Source organism: Dermacentor andersoni, chromosome 11, assembly GCF_023375885.2.
Source record: "Dermacentor andersoni chromosome 11, qqDerAnde1_hic_scaffold, whole genome shotgun sequence".
NCBI lineage: Eukaryota > Metazoa > Arthropoda > Arachnida > Ixodida > Ixodidae > Dermacentor > Dermacentor andersoni.
Genome location: NC_092824.1, coordinates 99,996,304 through 100,017,778, shown reverse-complemented (window position 1 = coordinate 100,017,778; position 21,475 = coordinate 99,996,304). Strand labels below are relative to the sequence as shown.

Below are 21,475 nucleotides of genomic sequence, written 5' to 3'. Positions count from 1 at the left end.
CGTGACTCATGAGGAAGGCGTGGTAAAGTCTGATGAGATTGCTCTCGCTGAGCCCTCCCCTGCGGTTGGTCACCCTGAGGATCAGCCGGAGCATGTTCTCCGTTTTGGACGTGAGTCTCATGACCGTTTGCGTGTTACCGCCTTTAGCCTCAATTAGCAGCCCCAAGATTCTTATAGTGTCCACTCTGGGGATCGGCTGGCCGTCACTCGTGCGTAATTTGATTGGTATTTGATCGATCGGCGTCAAATTCCTCATGCCTTGTTTCGAGGGCCTGTAGAGCAACAGTTCCGATTTGCTGGGTGACAGACGGAGTCCCGTTTCCTTCAGGTACTCTTCCGTTGTGTCCAGCGCCTCTTGAAGAGCCCGCTCGACTTTTGCGTCGGACCCTCCCGGGCACCACACCGTAATATCGTCTGCGTACAGGGCGTGATTGACGTTGGTCACTCTCGTCAGCCGGTCCGAGAGCCCTTTCAATGCTAGATTGAATAATAGCGGGGAGAGCACCGCCCCTTGTGGGGTGCCCTTCGCGCCCAGCGTGTAACAATCGGACGTGGCCTGTCCTATTTTGATCGTGGCTTTCCTGTCTCTGAGGAAGGAGCCTATGTAAGAGTGGAATTTCCGGCCGAGCCCCATCACCGAGATCGTTTCCATTAGAAATCTGTGTTTCACCGTGTCGAACGCTTTCGTTAGGTCCAGGGCCAGTATGCCCCTGGTGTCTCTGGTTATGCCGTCGATTATGTGCTTTTTGAGTTGTAACATTACGTCCTGTGTGGAGAGGCCCGGTCTGAAGCCCACCATGTTATGTGGGAAGAGGCCCTCTCTCTCTATGTACCGCGATACTCGGTTATGTATGGCATGTTCCGCCGTCTTGCCTACGCACGAGGTCAGCGATATTGGCCGCATGTTCTCCGCCGCAAGTGGTTTACCGGGTTTCGGTATTAGTATGACCGAAGCCTCTTTCCAGGCCTCTGGTACTTGTCCCGTTTCCCACGCTCTGTTTATTTCTTCGGTGAGCTTGTCGACCGACTTTCCGTCTAGGTTTCTTAACAGTTTATTCGAGACCCCATCAGGGCCCGTCGCGGAGCGTCCGTTGAGGCCTTGTAAGGCATCCCAAATTTCCGATTCCGTGAAGGGCGCGTCGAGTTCTTCGACCTCTGTGCCGGCGTATTGTGGATAGTCGCCATCGCCTGACGGGCCCAGTGGTAGATACGTCTCGGCCAGCTCCTTTAGGAACTCGCTCTCCGTTTTGCCCTGCTCCTTTTGTTTGTGTAAAATCCTATCAATTGCCAATCTCTGATTGCCTTTGGATTGCTTGTCGTCTAACAGTTTCTTTAGGAGGTTCCATTTGCGCCCGGTTCTCATTTGTCCGTCTACCGACGCGCACACCTCGTTCCACTGTTGCTTGGAAAGCTCGATCGAGTGCGCTTCGATTTCCCGGTTTAGTGCCGCTACTTTCTTTCGCAGTCTGCGATTTAGTCTTTGCGTTTTCCACCTGGCCGTGATGGAATTCTTTGCCTCTAATAGGTGTGCCAATCTCGCGTCCATCCTTTCCACGTTCAGTTCAGTTTGGACAACCCTCGTCGCGGTGCCAACGTCCTCTTTGAGCCTTCTAAAAAGGCTGTCTAGGTCCGCATATTCGCTTTTGTCTTCCTTCCTTATTTTGCGGAAGGCGTCCCAGTCGGTGACCTTAAATTCTCTCGGTGGTGCCGCCTTGACGGGGATCGTCACTGCCAGTATGCAATGGTCACTGCCGAGGTTCTCGTGCAGGTTGCGCCACTCGGCCCCTCGCACGTTCTTGACGAAGGTCAGGTCGGGCGTCGTGTCCCGCGCCACCGACGTGCCTAGTCGAGTTGGATAGCGGGGGTCGGTCACCAGCTCTAGCGAGCACATAGTGACTGCCTCCAATAGCCGTTCTCCCTTAGGCATTGGCCTTGCATAACCCCAGGCTCCGTGGGGCGCGTTAAAATCTCCTGCCACTATTAGCGGGGCCCCCCTGGCCATTGAGGCCGCCTTCGTTATTATCGACGTGAACGATTGTTTGCGGTCAGACGGCGGGCTGTACACGTTCACTACGAATACGCTGTTTTTCAGCCAACTGTTCGGTATGATTTCGATCGCGGTTACCTCCGCTTTCGCGTTGCCTAATTTGAAATCTCGTTCCTGGAAAGAGCATTTGTTCGCGACAAGCGTTGCCACTCCGCGCTTACCCTGTTCGAATTTCGACGAGGCGACCCGGTAGCCGGGCAAGGTCACCTCGCTACCCAAAGTTTCTTGTAAGATTATGACGTGCGGTTTGTCCGCCTGTGAGGCAACGAACTGTAGCAGCGGAGCCTTGCGCTTTTTGATGCTAGCGCAATTCCACTGCCACACGACCAGCTCTCTAGTTGGAACGTTCGCCATGATTGATACATTGGATTTGTTTAGCACCTGCAGGCGCCATGTGTGCTTCGATGCGCGTCACTCTTGCCGCGAGCGCTACTATGCTTTCCGCTAGTTGCTGGACCATTAGCTGCAAAGAGCTAATCGACTGCTTAATTCCCAATAGGATGCTGCTGGACTCGTGTTCCGCCAGGTTTCCCTCCTCCGTCAGGGGAGGGGCCCTGCGTTTGACCGAGCGAACAGACTGCTCCCCTTGCGGGGTCGGTGTACTTTGCGCCACCTGCTGCTGCTGTTCGGCTGGCTGAGAAGTGGAACCTTGTTTCCGAAACGATTCGAAATCCGCCCTCATTTTCTTGATCTCCTCTTTGAGGCGCGCGTTTTCTTCCGCTAGCTCAGCTATTCTAGGGTCTTCCTTGTTATGCTTTGGCAATGCTACCTGCGTTACCTTTGATTGTGATTTCGGTTGCGGCTTTGGCCTGGCCCGGTCCGCCCAGGTCGGCCCCTCTTGAATGCGCACTTGGGAGCGGGAGCGCCCCCTGGAGAGGGAACGGCCTCTCGATCGGCTGCGCTGTCGTAGTGTCGGCGTTGTCGAACGTCCCCGTCTGGGGGCGCTTGTCACGCTGGAATCGCGTGATCTACCTTCCACCTGTTGCGGCTGGCTTTGCAGCCGCGATTTCTTGGCATTTCTGCGTCGGCGCCTCCTGCGCCGCACGACGTAAGGGATTTGGTATCGTTGCTTGCACTTGTTGTCCGCCGTCGGGTGTTGGCCCCCGCAAAGGGCGCACTTGGGCGAGCACTGGTGGTCTTCAGCCGGGTCGTTGACTCCGCAGCCGCGGCACCTTTTCTTGTGAGGATTTGGACACACGTCGACTCTGTGGCCCAAGTCACCGCACCCGTAGCACACGTCGTTTTGCCGCTTGTATAGCGTGCAGCGTATTAGGCTTACGCCACACATGATATAGTTCGGCACTTTCATGCCGTCGAAGAGCACTACCACCGTCGAGGTGTTTTTGATCCGCTTGGCTTCCAAGGCCTTGGGATTTCTTTGGTTGACGATCATGGCCTGAAGCTGGGCCTCGTTGATTTCGGGGTCCACTCCTCTGATGACCCCCTTGCACGTGTTGTCCGGCGCCGCAATGTATGCGGCCACATTGTATGCGCCTTCTCGTAGGTGAAGCTTGTGAATTCCGGCGTATGCGTTGGCGTTCTTCTCAGTCGGCGTGGACACGACGAGAATGTTCTGGGTTGCGTTCGGACAAACGATGTCTTCCTCGGTCTCGTTCGGCGGGAGCGAGGCCGCCATTGCTAGTGCTTGCGCCAGGCGAATCTGACTCACTTTTTTCACGTCGAGGCCGTCTCTCGGCCTCACTATGATGCGAATGTGGTCCCTCGGTAGCCGGGGGAGCCTCGATGCGGCGACGAGGCGCTTGATCGCGCTCTGCGGGCCAGCCGTGCGGCGGCCGCCCTTCGTCTCTGCTCGTCCCTCGTTGCCTCGGTCCGGAACGGTCGGTCCCGGTTTGGCCTTCTTGTTTCTACCCATGGCCGTCGCCCAGCCTGGGCGATTCGCTTCTTCTTGGGAGATGTCCTCTCCCTCTACGACGGTCTCCATAGCGGGCATCCTGCCGCGCACTCGTACGAGCGAGGCCTGGGCCTGCTCGCTCCTCGACCCCGGCGATGGGCCTAGTCGGGTAGGGCTAGCTGAGCCGCAGCGTGGTTTGAACTAAAACGTCTCGGAAATTGAAAAGAGTTCACTAACCGGAAGAAAAATCGGACATCGGCGTGTTCCTTAGAAGAAAGTGCGTCGAATAGTGCACATTTCGTTGCTAGGAATCACATAAATCAGTCCGAAAACGTGTACAGAAGCGGGAGCCGAAAATTCCACATCCGCACAGGTCGACTTCTTCTTCTTCCTCCCTTCAAAAGTACAAAGATAACGTACTTGGCAAAGGCACGTACTCCCCTCAGGTAAAAGTACACGGGCTAGGCATTCGGCGACCAAGCCGATCTTCTTCACTGCATTTGAATCTAACTAGAAATTGAAGACTGCAGTCCATGGCTTCGAATCTTGCCAGTGCTTTTGTGAATTCCGGTATGTGCGTGTGAGTTACGAAGAGTTTTTTTTTTTTTTTTTTTTTTTTTTTTGGCGAGCCTCAGCATGTAGTCCCTATACGCTTTCTCACAGGTGTACACAGGACATTTTCGACTTCGCGCCAAGCTTCCTTCGTTCAATTCTTGCTCTCAAAATAAGTGGTGCAAAGTCCACTGCGCGCAGAAGTAAGGAGAAGATGAAAAAAGGAAGAGCATAATAAGAACAAAAAGCAAAGGAGGAGAAGCTGTGAGCACCCATGAATGACTTTCCCTGCCGAGAACAGTTGCCGTTTCCACGTGACCTGAGCGAGAGCTAAGTGCACACCGCATGATACATACTTTTTATACGTATTTTTTCCGGGCCGTTGTGCCATTCTGTCCTTCCAGTCTCATATCTACTACACTGCTCTACATAAACAGTTCTGAACATCTACTTCAACTAGCACGTGCGGCGCAAACGCAGCAGTCACGCCACAAATGCGTTCTGTGTATAAAGTTGTCCTCCGTGTTACAACCGCAAAGGATGTCTTTCCGCGAATTAAGAAGACAAAATCGTATCGAAGACGCTAGAATGCCCGCGACGCGTGACGAGATGCAGCCACGATTTTTTTTATTCACAGCGACAAATCTCTTGCACGTGCCATTGCGCAGGGCGGCAGTGAAACAGTACAGCCGCCTATAGGTTTATCAGGAGAGTGAGTGAGAGAGAGAGCGAGAATGGGGGCGGGGTGAACAGAAGAGACAGTCAAAGAGCTTCTCGGAAAAACAGCCACCGAACGCAATCTACTACACGCTCATCAATCGTTGCGTGCGGAGCGAATCGACAAATAGCCGAAGTAGAGCATGCCGGGAAAGTCGAGCGTAGACGGGGGGGTCTCGTTGTGTATTACGCGAACGGAGCTGCCAAGATCAGGACAAAAGGCAACAACAACGTCGGCCGGTCTTCGCGGCCGAGCCAGCCAGAACAACAAAACACGCGGACACGTACGCACGTAAGTTGCCTTCTTGGCCAACCTCGCATCGTGAGCGCGATTTTCGAGCACTTCGGAGCGGGGCCCCGTGCAGACAACACTTCTTCGATGTTCTCGCGACCGCACTCCCTTCCCTCCCCGTCCATCGCAGGCTGCCTGCCGGCTCTGATCGTCGTATACAGTACACAACCGAGCCATCGGGCCAACACTTGCGAAGGGCATGTTCGTGAAAGCGCGCTGCATGCTCTAACGCTTTGCGTCGCCCGTGTGATCGCGGCCTGCGAAGCAAAGAAACCGTAAAACGCTGCCGCCGATGACGCCGTTAGCCGGCGAAAGGGTGCGCGAGGCAACCACCACCGTTCGCTGGCTTGCCGGCGCCGTTATTGCGACAGAGCTTGCGCTACAGCTCTAAAGCGCAATACAGCATTCGCGCCAACAGCTCACTGGACACACGTTATCCGGAGACCAACATCAGCGCCACCTCGTGTGTGCGTGTGTATTATGCACGCGTGCAGTGTGTGTAGGTCGCACGTCAGTTTCTTGTGCCTGGCTCGCTGCGAGCTCCAGGAGAGATTGCCAGCTGAGAGCGTGCGCGCATACGGTGCAACTTGCACGCCGAGGCAGCGCAGACATCCTTCGTAGCTTGCGCAATCTCTGGAGGCGAGCACGTATAGAAGGAGCGGAGCGCACAAGTGAGCACGCGCCGAAACGTCGCACGTCGCTAGTGGTTAGGACGCTAAATATCGGGAGCATTTCTTGATTTGGAAAACCTGCGTAACGGCTGGGATTATGCCTGCACAACATGCGCGTCGTGCAAATTAGAGAGAAATTATATACAGAAAGGCAGCGAAGTCAACCACAGGTATTTTTGCTTTGCTGCACTGTACAAGGCGAGGGGGTAAGGAAATACAACAATAACCCCAGGGAACTCGAGCAGCGCATATATTGCACACTGAGCAGGGTTCCTGCGGAAGAACTGGCCTACAGAACTTTCAGTCCAGGTCGTGGACAATCGTTCACCCTTCAAAGCACTACTCGTATCACTGCTTCTCGGTACATTTCTGTGGGCAGATCCTGAGCAGATGTCTGAATGTGTTGACATCGCTACATGTGTTGGCCATTCGAATGAAACAGGCACAAAAGTTGTTAAAAGCGATTTCCAACAGGAAACGGTACAGCATGGTCAGTTCGCGTAGTGGTAACGCAGGCGGTGCGCTTATACGTGCAACGAACATGGACGAGATACGATGAAAGTGCTAGAGTCCCTGAGGCATAGTGCACATTTATATACGACTACAAGATTAAAAGTAGGAAGTAGTTGCGAACGATGTCCTGACGCAAGTCACATCCCAGGTTGCGATCACCGTCGACCTGCTGATTGCTACGTAACATGCAGTAGCGGACACTGCGGTGCCGTGCAACGTGTTCTATCGACACCTCGGTCGTATGCTCTTGTACCACAAACCCTCCGGTCGGACGTGGTCCGCGACGCAGTCTTTCCTCGTCATCGGGCACGTACACTAAAACACGTGTGCGTTGAAGAGACGCGCCGGGGACGGTTCGCGGAAGCAAGAAGAGCACTCGAGGATAGTTCGGTCGGCTGGAAGGAAGGCTGTTCTCTCCGTTTTATTTTCCTTGCATGCTTCTTGCACCTTGCATCGCAATCGGCGGCGAGGCGCGGGGCGCCCAACACGATCGCGCGCAAGCGCCCCGTCCACCCTGCCATTCGCGCAGCCGAGAACGTTCGTGAACGCGAGTAGCACGGTGCCCGGCTCCCGAATCACGACTAGACGCCCCGTTCCAACCAGCAGCTGTAGCAGTAGCAACACCACCATCACGGCACGCATGTATATAACGAGAAAGAAAGAAAGAAAGAAAGAAAGAAAAGAAAGAAAGGGAACCACTGCCTATCTGCACGCAGGGCGAAGAAAATCTTTCTCGCATGATGACGCGCCGGGCACTGTACTGTACCGTAGGCAAAAGAGTGCGGTAACCGCGGTCACGTTTATAGAAAAGGCGAATCGCGTTATTGGGTTGTTCTCTCGCATGCGTTCGCGCACACGTGTTATATGCGTGCGTGCACTGGGGTTCCGTTTTTTTTTATTATTTATTCGGGCTCCTTTCTTTACTGCAGCGGTTTACACCCTCTCGGCACGCACCATACCAACACGTCCCCCGGCGTTAACGCCCTGCGTCCCAAGCCTTAGCGCTCATATCGTGCGATCTTGCGCGATCTCGTTAGTGCGCCACGTATACACTACACGCGTGCGTCGCTTCCGTCTCCTACCGCTCTTCCGCGCCTTTCCTTCGCTCCATCCTTTTCCCGAGAAGCATGCGCTTCGTGACTCGAAGACGAATACGGCCGGTGGTGGCAGTGCGGGTACGACGTCGTATATACTCTTGCGACGTGTACTGCGCTCGTCACGGAGGCAAGGGAGTGGTTCATATATACGACGCAAAGAAAAAAGAAACGGAAACAGGAGTGCCTGGGGCTATCGTAGATACCGATCGCCACCAGATAGGCTGCTTTGTTAAGAGGACACTAAAGGCAAAATACTAATTCGACGTGGACTGTTTAAAATACCATTCCAGAAACCTCGCAACGCTTGTTTCCCGCCAAGAAAAAGACTTAGTTTACGAGAAAATTACATATGAAGGGTCCGAATGCCTTTTTGGAAATTCAAATCTCCCGCCACCGAAACGGAAGGGGGGGGGGCGGAGTGATTACGTTGCACACGCCATCACCACCCTTTGCTGCCGTCGGTGAGTAAAACCCCGCCCGACAGACGGCGCTATACCCAGCCAAGACACAGCGGTGGATTCGCCGCTGCAGCGGCTTTTTGGTCAAGTGGCGTGGGCCGTTCGGGCATCCCGCGACATAACATGGAAGTTGAATTGTCTGCTACTCGCAGTTCGTGCGAGTTTCCCGAGCCAACAAAACCAGCGCAGCACTGCGCGATAACGAAACTAGTGAAACGCAAAAAACGTGGGCGCAGCGAAAATGAAACCGCCCCAGTCGTCATCAAGGGTCATTTCACAAGTAGCATTTTATTTCGTCTTATATTACAACACAAGGATGATTTTCTTGCAACGAATGGTTGAGTACAAGTTACAAAACTTAACTAAACAGTGCCTTCGTCATCGGGCAAGTGCTTGAATGTCCCGGGGGAGTCTCTAACAATGTCCTGCATTTACCTCAATTTCTCGATTATTAAGGCTCTGTTCGCCATAATACGGACGCCTTAGAGATTCTCGAGCACTATAATCTAACACTTGAGCTTGATTTCATATTTGGCTTTAGTGTCCCTTTAAAGACTCTCACCTGCATTTTTACCCATGTTTTCAGTGCAGTAAAACCTACCTACCCCATACCTTGCAGTATGTCTATTAATATGTTTGTGAAGTCCTGCGGCTGATACGAGGGGCCACTTGTGCGTGCGTGTGCGCGCGCCCCGGAAAACTCGCGCTCCGTATAATTACAAGCCGGGACGAATGCTAGCACTAAGCTAAGACAAAATGATGTGCTGCGCTCATGATTAACTCAAGCACTGCGTCAGGTTAGAACAGATGAGTTGACTTTGTTGTGCCGTCATGCGTAATCCTTTAACCGAAGCCCTAAGCGGAAAGAATGAGAAAACAGCTCGCACGCAGCTGTTATACAAGGTTCGTGAGCTCAGAGTGCAATCAGCCCCAAGTGCGTGAAGTACACGACGACGAGTACACAGCCATTGCTGAGCCCTTCATTATTAGCCCAACGTCCCGAAGAAGCAAGACGAACAACACGACTTCCCTTCGAAAGAGGTTTGTTTTCGCAACTATCCTTCACTAAGCGAGTTCCGCAGGAATCCACAAGGTGGAGGCACCGCTTAACTATATACAGCGGTGACGCACGTGGTTACAAAACCATTCCTTCCGCGAGCGCATTAACTGAACTCGGGGCACCGAGCAAACGGTCTGTAGCCACGCGAAACAGTCGTAAAAGATGCCGCGAAATTAGACTAGCTCGCATCTTTCAAGCGCTATCTCTTTCCAGGCTCTCACGTTATTCTCCTCGCCGCGTTTACACAGGTCGCAAAAATCAGAGCCATTTTCGGGAGAAGCGTTTTCGACTCTTCCAACGCTATTTTCGAGGCGATGACCTATCCGCCGCCATCATGGAAGGATGGCGCGCAGCAATGGTATAGTCATTAAAACCCACGTACACCCGCCCACTGCACATCGGCATTCATCACTGGCCTCAACGACCTCGCCGAAACGTTAACTAAAGGGAGATAATTTGGTGCGGTTAACGACTCAAAGGGCTGCCTGTGGCACGGTCCACTCGATACAGCCGTCTTTCTGTATACGCCATTGCTTTTGCGACAGAAAATATGGTCGTTTCAGAATCTTCCTTACGTCGTCACTGACATAGTGGACCGGGTCACTCGTCATTACCGCAAACCATCCTAACGAGGCGTTAACTAAGCGACACGGCCCAAAGAGAACGTGGACATTGCTGTCATCTGTTTGCTTTCGACCATTTCTCTTGCTTAGCACTAAACCCGTTTCCCCGTCCGTCTCGATCGCTTTCGTTGCATTAACGCGGTACCACCACTGCATAATTGAGGCTGTTTGGTATTAGCCCAAACTAGCATGGCTAAAGCAAACCAAATGAATCAGAGAGAGCCGGACACCCCAACGGATGTGTCCACTCTGCTCCCAATTATACCTTTCATAACCTCCGGGGGGCCCCTGTGTACGGTATATATACCATCAACTCCGAAGAGGGTAGAAAAAAGTGCACGCGGGGTTGCACAACAAAACAAAGCGGCGGGCACCCGAAATTTACGGCCTGCAAGAAAGCGGGCATTTTCGCGACGCCCAGCGTAGGCAGGCCAGGCGAACGTTGCGCGACCTGGCGGGGGCAACGAGTGCAAACACAACGCGCCTATAATCACGGCGCGCCGCCGCCGACTGTTCCGGCGGTCAAGTCGCAGAACGGTGCAGCGAGTGCATGTTTCAGTTGGTGGAGCGACCGTCGAGGAGCTAACCTGGTAGGACATGTCGACAGGCCAGCTGGGAGGACCTTCGTTTGCCTAATTGAGCTCGCCCGTCGTCAACCCGTGCCGGCACGCGTTCCGCGCTTGCGTTTGCTCCAAATGTACCGCGCGGGGGGCGGGGAGGAGGGGGGGGGGGGTAGCACAAGTTGGACGTCGCTATCTGTCAACCTGTGCGTGTCCTTCGTTTCTATTTTGCCGGTTCTCTGGCGCATGCGTTCTCCTTAATGCTTCGATGCAGTCTTTTCCACATCGGTTTCCGAGAAAAGTGGATCCGTCGTGGCAAACCGAGAAACAGACGCACGGCTAAAAGGAACAAAGTGGAGAGAGAGAGAGAGAGAGAGAGAGAGAGAGAGAGAGAGAGAGAGAGAGAGAGAGAGAGCCAGTGCTTCGCCCAAAACGAGCAAGCCAGCCTATGGCGTGGGTACTTAAGTGAGCCGGCAGATTTCAGGTTCTAGAGCCTAAACATACGAACCTGCAAGAAGAAACTCTGGAAGGAAGTCCATAGTAGCGCAGCCTTATTATTTATTTACTATACACTGCAGTACTGAAGGTCCACGCAGAGTGGGCATCATAATAGAACGTATTGTGATGAGACCTTATACAAGGCGTGCGTGTGCGCGAGCGTGTTAAGGCATGTGTTAAGAAATTATGAACATACAGGAATACATGTAGCGTAAACATTTTTAGTAATTTTTGCATGTTACTTTGGGTTACTGCACTCCTCAGTTTATTGACCCACTCAAACTTACTCCACGATGGTTGACACATCCCTCGTAAAATACGAGAGAGCTCTTCGTTTCACTGAGAACTAAAAATCATTGGCGAAGCATTCGTTGAACCCACGAAATTCCGAAAGTTGCGGACTGCAATAGGATCTTCGGATCAATGCAAACAAACACTTTCGTAAGCCATGAAGTGCTTCAGAGCTAATAAGTTTGTTCTTCCCTTCACGCTGTCATTAGTTTCGACCGCCGTCTTTAAAGCGAAATGGAAACCTTTCTTCCAACGCCAGCAGCGGCGCGAACTTGTCGAAGAGCCGTCTTTTCCAGTTTCAAGATTAGTTCCGCGTCGAAGGTGACGCAGTCCCGAGCCTACGGCGCGGTTACTTTAAAGCCGCAGCGAAATCCATTCCAAGACGTGATTTAAGCCCACTTCGTGACCAAGCTATCGCCCAGGGGTGGCCATCTTGGCAAGGGGGGGTCGTACACCTGACGAGCTTGCGGGCTAAAGCTTTTCGTGCACTCTCGATAATCGATAGCAAGAAGGAAGGGGTCAAGATACCCCGGGACTTGACGCAAGCACTGTATACGCTGCACATCCACGTGAAGCGGTCGGCATCGGTTAATTTAGCTCGCGCCGGTTTCCCGCGCAGGGCGGCGACATTTCTCCACCCAATCCATTCTACTTTGCGTCAGGTCCCGGTGCACGCTGCTGGCGATTCTCGCCTCCCAAGAGGACGAGCTCCGAAAGCACCCGAACGCGTTCCACCGGGTTAGCACATTGTTACATTCGAGCTCTGCCAGCCCTGTCGAACAGCGGCGGGACTGGCACGGAGAGGAGTGATTTAGAGACGCCACTCTGGCTCACCTTCTGGTCTGTCCTTTGGGTTCCGGGTCGCGCAGTGTAGAAGGTATACCCTTGCGCTCACTGTAATTGCAGTAAAAAAGCATTTGTGTATGTATATACATATATACACACAGGGGAATAGCCGCAACAAGAAACATTTCCTATAAACGAAAAAAATAAATTGATTCTTAAAGAGCAGCTGTGCCCGCGCCAGGTCGCATTTTCAGCGCCGTCAACTATACAGCGGTTCTAGCGGCGTACAGTGATTACAAAGCTTCGAGTTACTGCGCTGGCTAATTAAAGGCCCACTGGTGGGAGGCTAAATTTATGGACTTTCGTGGGCTGCCGCACGCGGGCGAGAAGCGCATGGCCGGGCGGTTGGACAGCCCGTGAAGTGGAAGGGGGGGGGGGGGGGGGGGGGGCTTATAAGGCGTGTGTAAGTCACGAATCTGACGCCCGGCCAATTAGGCGACGCCGGTACCTGGCGCACAGTAAGCAAAGACCGAGCACCGCCTAGCAGTACGTGTAACTTTTATTTAGAGCGATATCAACCCCCCCCCTCCCCCCTTACCCCCTCGCCTACTTCCTTTCTGCCCCTGAAGTCAATTTCCCTCGTTTCGGCGGTAATAGGACTGTGCCTCGGGGGCAAGCGTCATGCGATATCATCTGGTGTGGGAAACAAGAGCCTCGGGGATAAATACGCGCGAAGCTTCCACGACGCCCCCTCTCCCCCCCCCCCTTCCCCCTCCCATTCCCTCTGAAACGAGCGCTTTATGAGGACCGACAAATCTGTTTACGTTGTGCGTGCGTTTCTTCCGGAAATGAGACGAAAATGTATGCAGAAATTATGCAGTTATTAGGCTCCACACGGCGCAAGAAAGTGGGCCTGGGTTCTATTCAGCTTGCGCCGGCGGCACTATATAATGCGGTACAGCAGAAGTGGATGCAGCATTCAATGTTCTTGGAATGTTGAAACGTCACTCACGACCTCTCAGCTTGCCTAATAACTCTTGCGCGTGCTAAAAATATCCCGTCAAAATTTGACTTGCAGGTCAATGAGGAAATACAAAGTTGAGCAAGAAAAAAAAAAGAAAAGAAAGACGCGCTAGAGCTCTACGAAAACAGCTGAAGCTTGGCTCAGAATATAAGGCTGCGTGCGCCCTTTGAGTGCGTCTCACTAAGGGGTAACTGGCGCGGCAGACGTGAGAACATCGGGAAATGGCTCGAGGAGTCCAGAACGGCGGCCAATCTCCGCGTATCGCTTTACCACCCGCTCACGAAACGTTAACCACGTACAATCACGTGCTCCGCGAGGTACAGAGGCCTCCGTCCTCGTTCCTCCTAATCGACGGCAGTTCATCCAACCCACCAATACGAGCGCCCTTAAGCAGTTCCTCGCAAACAATAGACGTTTCGGTTACCCACAGGCTGCGTTTATCTAGACTGGCGCACGAGAGCGGTTGTTTCGCACCTGGGAAAACTACACGTTACAGGCACTACACATTCCAAGACTAACCCACTTAGCCGAAACGACGCGCATTTACGGCGTAGGCTACCCCCCACCTCTCCACCTGACAGAAGCGTCAGGCCTGATCGCTTGGCGTGGCGCCAAGGAACGCCTCGGTTCGTGATCACGCGAAGCGCTCGCTTTCCCATCGGCCCAAACCTCGCGATCACGCACGCACACACCAATGACAGGTCTTCGCAGCTAGCCGGGCCATTCGCGCGTTCCTTCGACGGCACCGCATTTGAGAGACACGGCAGCGTGTGATGGAACAAAGCGAGAGAAAAAGAAGCGAAAAAGAAATAATTGGATGCAGCGCAATGGTTCTGCCTCAAACGGGGATCCACAGGATGGAAACGGCCGTGTAAAAATGGGAGGGGAAAAAAAAAATGAGGCAACGATAACCGGCACGCGGTCCGTGATGAAACGCGCTTCATTGGACGCTGTCAGCATCGACAGACGTTGGAGGCATCGCGGTGTAGGCCTCGTTTCGAATGCGCGCGTCAGTTGCTCACCGCGCGGGGAAGGGGAGGCAGACGTAAATTGGCATTCACTTGCAGGGCAACGCGCGACGCCGGGAATCGGCGTAACGGGGAATTGAAACGACCGGAAAAGAACGACCGCGAAGTGAAAACAAGGTCGAACGAGAAAAACGATAAAAGGAAACGGGAAGAAACCAGCGAAAGAGGAAGGGGGGAATCGACGCGTAAAACGCAGCCGGTCAACCCCCGGGGCCACGGAAAGCGTACGCGGGGCGAGTTTACGCCACGGAGCTGCAACAGTCGGGCGAGAAAGTGCGCTTGGAGACATAGACCATCGTTACACCTAAAGCACCCTCCATACACGTCTTCGCCGTGCGGCACTATCGCGTGGATGGAGGGGCTTGAGTTCTACCAGATCACTCTGCCACCGTGTTATTCTCTTCCTTCGAAGATAATGGAACGGGATTCGATGACTGGATTACGCACGACCGGAAACAAAACACAGTCGGCGGTGGTATATAGGAGATCCCCCCCCCCCCCCCCGTTCATTTTCCATTCATATATTCACGACAATCGTTACTAATTTCAGTAGTAACTGCAATTTCCCAATATCATTTACATGTTGGCCAACCCCTGTCGTGGGTACGCGTCGTCATAGAACGAATACGAAACGAAACGCTCGGACCATGAAGTAGTGTGAGCGATTGACTGACAGCGAGTGAGCGAGGTAGAGCACTCGTGCTATAGCACCTCTCCCGAAGCTAAATTCCTCGCGCTGTGATCGCACGCAGTAGATTGCGCTGGCGTTCACGCTATGACGCCGTTGTCGGCGCAATACTAAACGACCGCGCCAATTCGGTGCATATGGTCATGCATTGCACCCCCCACTATTTCTGGTGCCGCAGTTGCTGACTTCATCATCGTCATAATCATCATCAACATCACAACAAGGAAGAACTTCGCCAGATTCGTCGGGGCACACCTATGGTACTTTCATCGGCTTTGGTGCGCCTGCTGTGACGAAAGCCATTACTCACAATTTATGACCGCAAAAGAGGCCTATGCAGCACGCAACACTCCTTTACTGCTGTTTGCGTTTTCTTATTTCGCGTTTTAGTGAAAGAGCACGCCGCTGGTATACATACCGCATATTCTCGGGTAGGAGCCATTCACCTTTACGGGTTGAAGCCGCCTCTCTAATCTCAGTACGTGCAAGAGAGACAGCGCTAGCTAACCTTTTTATTCTGCAGTCACTGCCCAGGCTCCAGCACGAAGAACAGGGATGATGATGATGGCTATATACAAATGAGAACGATGAAGTACGTTAAATGTGCTTACAATGTGTGTGTGTGTGTGTGTGTGTGTGTGTGTGTGTGTGTGTGTGTGTGTGTGTGTGTGTGTGTGTGTGTGTGTGTGTGTGTGTGTGTGTGTGTGTGTGTGTGTGCGTGTGCGTGTGTGTGCGTGTGTGTGTGTGTGTGTGTGTGTGTGTGTGTGTGTGTGTGTGTGTGTGTGTGTGTGTGTGCGCGCGCGCTTGTGTGTGTGCGTGCGTGCGTGCGTGCGCGCGGCATCCGAGCCGCAAACATATAAAGAGGAGGAGGAGGACGACGACGACGACGACGACAACGAAAGCACGAGCACTGGCACTAGCGCGTCCGCGCGGTTACGCCGACGGTCAGGCCAAAATTAAACTATGGGTCTTTGCGTTCCAAAACCATTTTCTGATTACGAGGAACGCCGCAGTGGAGGACTCCGGGAATTTCGACCAGGAGAACGCACATCCATATCCGCGACGTCACACTAGCGTAACCTGTGCTGGGCTTTCGTCGAGAATGAAAAAGAAAGAAACGTTTTGCTTGGTTTTCTGTTCTTGTAATAAATATTTTACAGCGAATATAACGAAGAAGTGTTATGAAAGAACGCGTTAAATCTCTCTAAACTGAATCAGAGTGTCCTTTTATAGTGTTCCCCTAAGTCCCGGGTATACACGGTATGCAAGTACGTTAGACTGCCGCCGCTTGCTCTTGATGGTGATAGCTACGCGCTAAGGCAGCACATATTGAGGAGGAGACATGCATACAAACTCGATCGATCTCAATCAACACCGATTCGAAAACGTTCGGGCTGCGGTGCCGCAACCAACACGGCACGGCCGAGGTAATAGCTAGTCTCCTCACCATGCGGCATCTGTTATACGTCGACGCGGTGAAGTTAAATAAATTGCGCGAGCGAAAAAAGCGCACACACACAAAAAAACACACGAACAAAACGCAACCACCAAACAGCGCCCAGGCCACATGCAAAAGACGAATTAGCGAAGTCTTCTTTCTTTTTTTTTTTTTTTTCCACGCTTAACCGCGGGGCGGGCCATGTATGAGAAAGTATGGCCGGCAATATAACCGCTGAAAGCCACAATTTCTCAAACGTCGAATGGCAGTACGCTAGATCGTCGTGATGATGTTAATGATATACTGCGGTATCTGTTGGCGCAGGGGCGAGGGATGACCAAGGAGCGGCAAGCAATTTTTCACGAGTTCTCAATGCTATATGGCGACCAACAAGCACAGTTAAGAAATTGTCAGCGGAGGCCGATTGATAGCAGAACACATAATCAAATTATATGCAGCAACGACACGCGGTCGGACTTGCTGAATCATGCGCATCAGATGAACTTTAGCCTTTCATTAATAGGTTAGTTAGGAGTTTTTGCAATACAGGTACTTAACACAAGATTTTTACACACATCTAACATACAAACGATGAAGAACTTTATAAGTCTTCTAAAGCCTGCATTGCCAACAAACTTTGTGTCCGCTGCGCCTATACTGAAACATTTAAATAAGACAAAATCAATATAATAAAGCACCACAGCTCTGAAACCCTACTATAATTTGTGTGAAGGAATTTTGCACAACGCTCCCAAAAATTGTAAGCTGTAAACCTAAATAACATTTCTAAGCTTGAAACGTTAGAAAGAATGCGAGTTTCCAGAGCTGAAACATCCGCTTTTGGCGCAGAATTACCGATTTGCAAATTCTGCCCCCAACAGTGGGTACAATTGAGGTTTCCCTTTCTAAATGCAGCAAATCGGTTCAGCGGTTTGTCTAATGATGAGATGATCCCATGTGTCTCACGTGTATAGTTGAATAGGAAAAATCGTAGTTGGTTGCGAGCTGGACCCTCCTTTTCAATACCGTCGCATCACCCGTTTTATTTTTTTATTCTTGAAAGACAATTCTACGATGCCGAAATAACGTGGCCAGATAATCTCGATAACATACGAAATAATTTTCAGTGAACGAACCGGTATGCACCTCTTGCCATGCTTGCAACGGCTACGCGCCACCGATACGGAAACCCGAGGCTAACATGCCGAACGGAAAAGAGACATCAACTACGGGCTGATGTCAATCGCGCGACGACGTATATCGCCTCTCCAGAGACAGTCTTGGGATGCCGTCATTCGCGATGTGTAAAGCCAGATTACGCACTCTCAAACTACACTGCCCAGACTGCATGCCGCACGCACGATGCCTCAAGGCGCCGCATCGCGGTATGCTGAAACGTGCTGATCGCATTCCTCCGCCATCTATCTCTCCGAGCTATCAAAGTCAATTACACCGGGGTCGGACCGAACCCGCCGGTACGACCTAACTAAACCGCGTCCGCTCGACGCAACGCGGGTGTCACAAGGCACCGCAATGTAAATGTTCGGAACGCGCTAACTATTCGCGCCGGTCCGGTGACACGCATTCCTCGAGTGACCACGCTCAAGCTTCGGCACGTGCTTGCGTCAGGCAATTCAGGCGCTTTCGTGGCGAGACCGCCTTCCCCTTGCTTTCTTCCCGCTCGGCCAGGGGCACACAAAGCCAGCCGCCAAGTAGAGCCACACAGACTAACTCGCATCGAAAGTGTTTGCGAGTAAAGCCTCCCCTGGCGCACGTGTGCGTTGGATGTCCGAACCGCCGCTGTAATCGCCGTTCAGTATCACCGCCATCCCGCCGTCGAAACGCTACGAACGCCCCCGGCTGTAAATTAAGACCCCTCGCGACATAGCCTCCGGGAGCGCAATAGTGTGGAGTCATCCTCGAAGCCTCTCAAAATGCGCGCGCGCACTCACACACATACACAGACACAGAGCAAAAGCTTGCCGGCCCCTGAGCGCAATGTCGTTGCCAAGCCAATCCCGCAGCTCGGCCAGCGGTGATGGTGGAGAGGGCGGGGGGGGGTCTAACCTTGAAGCAATTACTATAAGCCATGGCAGCACAGAAATCTAAAGGCACACAGAGAGAGAGAGAGATAGAGACACACATATAGGCAGGCACCACGAAACGGCATATATGCACACACGCGCAGACACACGCATATATTGAGGCACACACAGCGACAGCGCAAGTTAATCGCCGGGGAATCGGTGTGCGGACCCCCCCCCCCTCCTTTCTTCCTCCACCCCCCCTCCAGTGTTCCAAGCGGGCAAGCGTCGCCCCGAGGGGTCGCGAAATGAAACGCGGCCGTCTCAGGAAGCGGGACGCTCGCATCGTTTAGGATCTGGCATCGCATGGACCCAAGCGGCAGCTGCTGCGAGCGAGGGAATCCGCGCATGGCGCTGCTGCACCGAGATCGCAGCCGTTGTGCGCTCCGGCAAACTCCTGCTGCTCATTGGGGCAACGAGCGAACGTGTACGCGACCCTCGGGGCGAGTCCCGTGAGCGTACGCGCGAGACGACGATCGGTATCGACAATTAAGTCGAGGCGCGTATATGCAGGGGTGCACGACAAGAGCGGCGCTCCCTGCTCTGTCTCTCTTGCATATCGCGGGACGGGCATGTGCCGTAAGGTTCGGCGCACAATACACGCACGTAAGAGGCGCAATTTGAAAAACCGTGAAATCGAACAAACAAATTTGATGGGTTGCACTATGGTCTGCGCATCTGTGTGTAACGTTACAGGGTGTCTTCAACCGCGCAGCTCTCAGAGACACTGATCAAGTAAGTTTTCAGACAGCAGGCCTCCACTGTAAAATTCCATCACCACTGCGGCGTGAAAACGTTATTATTTATTTATTTATTTATTTATTTATTATTTCTGTTTTCATCATTCACGCACATTTACCCCTTTATCGGTACAGGAGATATGCAAAAAACGCTCGTGCGCTTAGATATAGGCGCACATTCAAGAAAGGAACCTCAGGCGCTCAAAATTAATTTCGGGGTTTTCCTACTACACGGCATTGTCCTTCGAAACCCACACAGCCCAGTTTCGAAACGTTAAACACCGTAATAGAAATTTTCCTCTTAACCACAAATGCAACCTCAGCTGATTGGTCCTCCGATTTCAGTGTACGTATCTTAAACAAATTTGAATATCAGCCACACCGGTTTGCTCCATTATCGGTAATACCGTCCTCCAGACTCCTGGTCAACGCTACGCCTATCCCCCCCAACTGTGTCAAGTTTCTTTGTTGATATGCATTTCCATAGGTCGGCGCTCGAATAATACGAGACGCAAGTAATGACGCCCCAGGATCCGCAACCATGTATTTCGTATCATGTGCACGGGGTCTTACGGTAAGCGTGGTGACCTCGCCGTCAGGCCTAACCCTCGCGAAGACGGGCTCCTTCTCCACCGTGGCGTCGTCTGCAGCCGGACTCAGAGACTCGTAGGTGAGTCTCAAGAACTTCTCATATGACTGATGAGAAGTTCTTGCGCTGGATTCAAGAGGCTAGATAAAAAAGCTTTTCCAACTAGTCGCCTTTGAATTAACTCGGGATGAAGGGTGTCTCGACGACTACATCTCTTGAGCAGCGAATGATGATGCGCTCTAAGTAAATGAATCAAGGAGGAGGAAACAAAAGCAAAGAGAGACAGGGAGACACACCAGACGCGCCTCGTTTTCGACCCTACGCCGAGAAAAGGGGGGTTCGGGATGAAAAGAAATAAAGGAGGAGGAAAAGTGGAGGAAAGTACTAGTAATGCGAACACGCGCGCGCTTATCCATCGAGCCTACAATCGTTCACTGAGGAGACCAGTCGATTTCATAAGCCGTAGGAATGCCCGCGTCGCTTTCTCAGCCCGAGACGAGCTGGGTCCAAGAATCTTTGTCTCTGAGAATCGTCCAAGGTGTATGCGGTTTGATACACCGTGAAGAGCGTCACGTCCGATGTTATAGCAACCACAAGAATGCAAAGCGTGCTCAGTCGACCGTAAGAAAGCTCAATGCTTTAATTACAAGGTGCTGAAGAGTCGACAGAAAATGAAGATTGTAGGATGATCGCTTCTGCATTTCCAAATTTACCTTCGCATTAGTCATTACATTTCTCTTAATTGAACGCAGCACGTCAAACGTTCAGTAAAACTCAGCAGCAGCACTACTCTGCATCCTGAAGTTACACTGGGTAAGCAGGGTGCTAAATTGACCCATAGCTTAATGCACAACTGGACAAATTAATAAAAAAAAAACGATAGCTTACACAAACATGTACGGTCCGCATCACGATTGTGTAGAGCGCTGGAACGACGGCCGCCGGTGCGCTCCGGAGACAGCCAGCGACGTCTAACGGTAGCTGCAGGACTCGAGATAAGAAGTGTCTGAGCACGTGCGGCCGACGCATGTAATCTCGCGCCCAGCCACTACCGATAGACGTCGCTGGCTGGCTGGCTCAGTAGCGCTTCGCGGCGGCCGCCATTCGCGCGCGCTCTACACCATGGTGACGCGGAGCGTAAACCATCATCAAATGAGCTATAGTATACTTCTTTTCCCTTAAAGCCGTTCTAATCGGTTTATGTTATACGGAAGATTGTGTGTGCAAGGCTGTGTGTAGAAGGCTGTGGGCTGCGGAACAACCCTGCCCGTGCATGCAACACTCGCATGACAACAGATATCGAAAGGGATGTTACACATAAATGTCACCACACCCTACAGGAACAACCAGTCAGACAATTTCAAGTGTCCCGAGAAATGCGCGCCATCAGTGTGAGGTCGAGGCTCTTCACAGGGCACGAAGGAGTGCTGAAAGTAGTTCGCCAACAGCGAGACCTTTCACACAATAGGCGGCAGCAATATGCGCCCTTCGCACGTAGCATGCTATCTTTCTATCAAGTATGCCAGAAGATGCGGCTGCGCCAGTTGGGTCAAGGATTTACCCAGGCCTACTTCCAACAGCATTGAACAATCCGCTATCAGGCAGATCTATATTTCATAGCAGAAAGACATGGGATGGCAAGCACGTGTCCATTCGGACAGCATTTCTACGGAGGAAAATCGCACACATCCCAAAAAGATAAATAGAAACAACCTCGGATCTTTCTTTCATCCATCCGCTGAGAAGGATTTCCGCCGTTATCCCTTTGTTTTTCGACCGCACTATGGTTCATTACGACAACGCTATCAGAACCTGTGGAAAACATCCCCAGCGCGGATGGGCCTGGCCACACTTCTTTCACCATCTG

At 52.3% G+C, this 21,475-nt stretch overlaps 2 protein-coding genes across 3 annotated transcripts in view; one reads left to right on the top strand and one right to left on the bottom strand.

The window, feature by feature from the left end:
- FipoQ (F-box/LRR-repeat protein FipoQ) overlaps nt 1-21,475 on the bottom strand; it is a 695,691-nt gene that overhangs the window by 310,104 nt on the left and 364,112 nt on the right. For both annotated transcript variants that reach the window (XM_055075220.2, XM_055075221.2), the window contains exon 3: nt 12,066-12,125. The gene's annotated coding sequence lies outside the window, so the exon portion shown is untranslated. The remainder of the gene's footprint in view (nt 1-12,065; nt 12,126-21,475) is intronic.
- Nucleotides 1-21,475, top strand: part of LOC126539148 (uncharacterized) — a 166,067-nt gene that overhangs the window by 105,953 nt on the left and 38,639 nt on the right. The gene's annotated exons all lie outside the window — the stretch shown is intronic.